The sequence below is a fragment of the Vicia villosa genome, unplaced genomic scaffold (genome assembly GCF_029867415.1).
Source record: "Vicia villosa cultivar HV-30 ecotype Madison, WI unplaced genomic scaffold, Vvil1.0 ctg.003185F_1_1, whole genome shotgun sequence".
NCBI classification, from domain to species: Eukaryota; Viridiplantae; Streptophyta; class Magnoliopsida; order Fabales; family Fabaceae; genus Vicia; species Vicia villosa.
In genome coordinates this window covers 121,845-128,590 of record NW_026706134.1, presented here as the reverse complement: position 1 = coordinate 128,590, position 6,746 = coordinate 121,845, and the positions used below count along the sequence as shown (strand labels likewise).

General features: G+C 36.0%; 1 long non-coding RNA gene across 1 annotated transcript; it reads left to right on the top strand.

Annotated features, from left to right (window-relative positions):
* The first annotated feature begins 5,033 nt into the window (after positions 1–5,033).
* On the top strand, positions 5,034–6,357 carry LOC131640540 (uncharacterized). The gene is made up of 2 exons (XR_009295273.1): positions 5,034–5,546; positions 6,111–6,357. It is a non-coding gene; the product is annotated as an uncharacterized LOC131640540 (long non-coding RNA).
* The last annotated feature ends 389 nt before the right edge of the window (positions 6,358–6,746 follow it).

Here is a 6,746-nt window from a genome sequence, read left to right as displayed (position 1 = left end):
TATCAAAAAGGGTTAACATGTACGAGTGTTTGAATCAATACGGACGAGTATTGAAAGGAAAAAGAAGTGGTCGACTTCAACCCTATTATTGAGAAAAAGATGGTAGACATCAACACAGAGGTTGAAGAAGGGAAGGATTAACATCAACACTGAGGTTGGAGAGAGGAATATAGACATCAAGATGGTCCCCCAAGCTTCATGACCTACGGAGGAATTCTCCTCAAAGTATCCTTGCACCACAAATACTCAAGATAACTTGCCCCAATATGTTCAAGTGTTTGAGATAGTCAATCCCGATCAACGGATCCTTGAAGAGATTTGTTGAATCTCGATATAACTGCCCTAGATTGACTGAACTTGAGAGAGATTCCTCAACTTGATTGCCCCAGATTGCACATTTTATCAGAATCCTCAAGTTCCACTACGATCAAGCAATATCTAGAAGCAACTTTATCACGCTCAACGGAGTATTCAACCTTTTCCCTCAGGATAATCAATCAAACGGAATTTGCTCAACAGAATATTCAGGCCTTTCTCCGCAGGATAGTCAATTAACGGAAGTATCAACTCCTCATGCTCAACGGAGCCTTCAGGCAACATGCCCCTTGATAATCAGTCTCTGAAATGATTGTCCTTTTGCTTCATGGAGTTCTCAAGTCTCGTTTCTTTGACATGATTAAGCTCTTCACTGATTCTCACCCTTGAAAATTTCCTTGATGTTAAGCAAATGTTTTGCATGCAAAAGAATGTTAATTCTAAGAATGATAATTCTAATGCAAGGCCTATGTTAGTCTTGAAGTTTAAACAAACTTTTTATTGAAATGAGGTTGCGACCTCTCGTGAATGGATCACTAGTTGACATAACCTTGATTTTTGCATATGGAAGATAAAACAAGCGTACGATACCAACATGGATATGTGTCATGCTTCATTAGGAGTCAGTTAAACACTATCTCATCGGAGTGTGCTTTCAAAATAAACCTTGCTTCAATTAGGACTTTTAAGGGTTGTAACATGGTCGAGTTCACGGTTTTCAAAAACAAAGGATTTTTAGGCTCAAAATTATTTGTATCCACCCCCTTCGTGATGTTCTCCAGTCCTATGTTCAGTTAACTCGACATGAGTGTTCATCCCTCACAAGGAATTTTGAAATGGTTGAAGAATCAATGAGGTTTTTCGAACATGGCTGTCACTCACTTTCTTATTCTTCTGATTAATTATCACACGACTTTGTTTTTCGCTTGGCACTTTTTAATTTTTTTTTACCTTTCATTTCCTTCATCGTTTTTATTTTTTTCGTCAATTTTTTCATCATATTTTTTTGTGAACAAGTCGTGTGATCTTGCGTTGTCTTTGATTTGTTGGAAGTGATTGCGACTGCCTTATTCTTTGATTGATGAGGGATAACCATTGTGGCATTGTCATCTTTGACCTCTTGACAGAATAAGGATAACCATTGCGGTTTTGACATTCCTCAACGTTTTGAAAGATAACCATTGTTGTATCCTAACCTTGATGAGTTTTGAACGCTCGATCAAGTTAAATGAACACTACCCTGCCCCAGGGTTAAAATTAAGGGTTTTTTTCTGAACAGAAAAGAAACTCCTACTTCGAGGCTCAAAGGGATTAACGAGAGTTGCACTCCCTTATTTCTCCAGTGTTTGGGGATTTGAAATAATGCCTGTACATCATCAGTATGGTTTTATTCAAAAGCATACAATTAGAGATTTTTGCGTTTTTATCTTTCATCATTCTCCCTCCGCTTTTTGCCTAAGCTAGGGATTAATAAATTTGGTATCGTATGCAAGCAAATCATTTTATGAATGATAACTAATGGATTACTTCAAGACAAACATACCCAATGTAATTTGATTTTCATTCAGAAATTAACAACTTTTTACATGCTAGCAATGCTTAAACAAACAATGGAATTTTACAAATGAGAATGCAATAAAGAACTGAATGGCTGCCATTTTTTGGGAGACTTGAATCCGTCTGGACTTATTGCTCTCAAATACTTTATGCAATTTTGATGCCCTTGAGACTTCAGTTTGTGCATAAACCTCTTGGAGTGAATGTGATTGCTCTGGAATTAATAAGATCTTTGAGCTTTTGTCTCTGAATGTCTTATGATCTTCAATCGAATGATCGGGTGCCCCAGCATGGTAGCCACCTAACATTATCATATGTTCTTGCATAAAATTTTCAGATTACTTCCTAGAAGAAAACTCCAACGAAGTCGCCCAAGAGTTGTAAATTTTTTCCTTACTTTAGGGATTCGAGCAATGCGAATGGTGCAATGCTCAAGATAAGAATACGTTTTACTTATCCCTCGGTCAGGAGCCCCAAGCATAGTTTCTAGAGTAGTAATCGCCATCATAAATAGGAGAACCTTGTATGGTCATCAAATTGAGGAGATCTATTTGTGGTAAATAAGACCCAATACACGAATCTTAACCAACTTAAATTCCGACAAACGGGGAAGCAACTGAGCACAAGGCAATAGAATCACATCAATTTTTTCTCATATTCTTCTCGTCTCTATTAACAAGCGAAAGCCACTGAGAAGGAAATTATGAGAAAAGGCAACTAAGATATGAAGCAAAACCTTGAAAATGAGAAACGTCTCTATAGAACACTCTTGATTACCTCCTGAAAGAAGGTTCTGGCGAAGTCACCCAAGAATTTGTAATGCTTCAGGGATCCGAGCAATGCGAATGATGCAAATGCTCAAGATAAGAACGCGTCTTGCTTATCCCTCGATCAGGAGCCCCAAGCAACTTCCACACATGTACAAGAGATAGTTACCACATTAGCTTCAATATCCAAACCATTCGGATTGAGGGTAAATGACCCTTGCAGTTTTTTGACATCAGGCACAAACCAACAATATCTAAATCAACGGAGTCACGACTTTTTTTATGGATTCTAAACTTTCCTCCAAGAGGTGGAACCTTTTGTCAATTTCAATACTCGGAAACTTGAAGACTTCAATGATGTGAATTCTCCTTACCAAGAATAGGAATTCCAACATTATTTCAAACATTCTGATTCATAAGACCTTCTCATGGATGAGATTAACATTGCATTTGGCCTCTGAAGAAACTGTTCTCAACTCTTCTTGTCTAAGAGATAAAACCTGAATAGCCTTCATACACTTATTCACGTTAGTGCCCATTTCTATTCTCATTTCGGTCAAGTCCTCACAAAGTTGTTCCATGGTTAACCTTCGAGCACATAGAGGTGAGAAGTCAATTGTATTGTTGATGCCGATGTCTGAATAGAAAGGGCCGCCATAAGCTTTTGAGAGAACCATGAAATGCATGATAGTGTGAATGCATGTTTCATTTATGGGGAATCTGTAGCGGTCGGCCTAAAAAATTCGCACCTCGAAAGGTGCAACAACATAGTCGCCACCAAATTTTATTTATTCCAAAAAGGAAAGGGAAAATATCGATAAAACCCACAAATAAAAATAAAACAATGGATAAGATGGTCATCGTAACCAAATTAGGGTTCGGGAGGCGGTTAATCAAGGGGAAGGTATTAGCACCCCTCACCTCTATTGTACTCGATGGGACCCATTTAGTTATTCTTGTGATCGATTGTTAGCGTGATATTTTCTTGCATTCTTTATTAAGTTAGGAGAAAGAAATAAACATAATATGGTTTTTTATTATTGTGCTCGCCAACACATATGTATCTTGTGCCTACGTATTCCCTCGTGCAATGGGAAAGTCAGAGCAATCGTGGTTCGGGCTAAAACTACGAGTTTGTTGGTTGATTTAGCGAAAGGTACTCAATCGCGTTCAAACAATACTATGCTCACATGGATAAGAGATTGTTTGCATCACTACAAGAATGGATAACTAAATCAAGAGTAAGACGAGATTTCGGCCATCATCGCATTCTAGTGGAAAACATTCGATCTTCACATGTGGAAGTATAATTGCATTTGAAATTGACTAAGTGTTTCATTTTATGAAAAGGAGTTTGAAATTAAAATTCAAGATGACAAAAGGTAGGAATGAATTTGAAGTTGTTTATTAGAAGAAATCAAACATTCAAACAATGGCTTAACGGCCATCGCCTAAATGCTTGAAAGAGAAAATTGCACAAGTACGTACAAACCCCTCTTGAATGATGGAAAAGATTCGCACTAGGGCGAGAGAAAGATGTGATTTAGTGAATCGAAATGGTTTTGTATAAGGCGAGATGAATTTAGTTTGAAAGATCTTTAATTGGATTCAAACATTTAAACAAAAGTTTAACGGCCATCATTCAAAATACTTGAAAGAGCATTTGCTAAATCGATTTTTACGGAGTCTTTAACGGAATCTACGCACTCAAACAATGGCTTAAGGGCCATCGCCTAAATGCTTAAAGAACAACTTGTACAAGTACATACAAACCCTTCTTCATTATCCATTATAGACTAAAATCAATTTGATTGTTAAAAGAACGCGTTTGATAAAAAGGTGAGTTAAATCGAGTTTTTTAAGAAAGTCTTTAATGGAATCTAAACATTCAAACAATGGCTTAACGGCCATCGCCTAAACGTTCTAGAACAATTTGTACAAGTACGTATAAACCCTTCTTTACCCATTAAAACTCACAACTCGATTCGATTAAAAAGTATTTTAAAGTTTTTTTTTGATTATGAGAGAAAAAAAATTTAAGAAAGAAGTAAAAACCTAATTTAAAACCTAAATAAATTAATTGATTATTGTATAAAATATTTTTTTTAATAAAAGAATACAAAATGAAAATATTTTAAGAAGGTAATCTAAATCAATTATATATTTTAAAAGAAACTTATTGATCTTCCTATATCTAAATCACCAACTAAGAGGATATTATTAAAAAAAAAAACAATTTATCATAGGAATATACAACCTAAAATCTAGAAGGAAATGTTAATATACTTAAAAAATAAACAAGAACTCATGGGCCAGAGGTGTATATTGTGGTAAGGCCCATAAATTTTAAAAAGACACAGCCAAAAGAAAAAAATGGAGCATTGGCCAGACCTGTCGACCCAATCCGACTCTCCCAATTATCCTGGGTTTAAAACCCTAAAACTTAAAAAACGTTTGCCCTTTCAGGAAGAAAGAAAAACTCGTTCCTCTTCTTCTCTCTCGATCGCCCTTTTCTGAACTGAATCGCTCACCGTTTTGAAACTTGCTCTACATTGATGAACACACTAAGAAAAACAAAACCTCTCCATTTTCTTATCACTCTCGATCTCTCTGTGAACGAAACAACAATAACAACAAAAAAAACACTCGATCTCACCTCTCTCTCGATCTCTCTGTGAATGAAACAACAATAACAACAAAAAGAACACTCGATCTCACCTCTCTCTCGATTCGTTCCATCTCTCAATCGCTTCTAGTTTCAAACGATTCAATAATTTAACACGAAATAAACCTAAACCTCATTCAAATCCTTTCCCCAAATTGTTTCAATGTTTCAGCATGAAGTTATGAATTACAAGTTACAAGAGCACAAGGAAATTGAAAAATAAAAACAAGAACAAAAATCAGGTACATTCATCTTTGATTTCGAATTTCACCTTGGTCTTCTTCTGATGATGTGCTTGTTTGTGTGTTGTTGAGTATTTGTTGTTGTGTTTAAATGGTGTGTGTGTTGTTTTGTGGCTCTGAGGTGCGATTTATGTCGTATTTTGAAATGGTTGTTGTTTATTTATTGCTATAAGAGTTACGGTGAGGTGAGGCTGTGGTTTGAGTTCTGAGTCCGTATGGGAAGTTGTTGTTGATGCTTATTGCGGATTGTGAGTGTTTTCAGTCAGTGAGGGGTTTGTGTGGCGGTTCATGAACGATATCGACCAGGGTTCTGATTGAGGGAATGACGGGATGTTTCTGAGTGAAGGTTGAGGGAGTTGTTTGAAGCTGAGGTTTTGTGCTAGGATGGTAAGTGATTTTGCAGAAGTTTCATTGGGAAAGTTTCAGCTGAGATTTTTTTCTTAGGTTATTCGTGGCTCCCCAGTTTTCTTGCTGAATCGTGTTAAATTGTGGTGAATTTTGGGGGGGAAATTGAAGGGATTTGAATCAGTTTGGTATACTGAATTGTTGTTTTCTTTGATGCAGGTTTTATGTACCCATTTTAGTGAAATGTTTGGACCTTTTGAGACAGCATTATGCAGGTCTGATGGTGCAGCAAGGGCGCAGGTTTTGGACAGCAAGAGGTTGGTGGTGCAGGGTGGAGCAGAGTGCAGGCTTTGGACAACAAGAGGTTGGTGGTGCAGGAAACATGAAGACCAAATTTGTTATTTTTTTTGTTTAGTGTAAAAAAAATGTAATTGGACTTTATAAAAAGAACAAATTGGGCCCAAAATATCAAAGCCTTCTCTAATTTTATCAAGCAAATTTTTTTTAGAAGAAATAATAATAAAAAAAAGTAGAATAAATCTAAAATAACACTAATTCTCGTAATCATAATTTACACTAAAAATAAAACACATATCTTTTGATTTTTTTATAAATAAATGATAAAAAACAAATATTTATTAACCATCTTTAAATGAACAAACCGGATGAAAGCTTAACCCCTGTAAAAAGATGCAAACAATGCAAATCAGAGTCATTTTTGTTGACTTTAATAAAAGACAATTTTTTTAACTATGAATAAAAAATGTGACAAACCTAAGAAGAGTTAAATATGCGGGTCAAAAATTGGGGTATGATAGATGCCCCTATTTAGTTATCTCGAGTCAGATAACATGA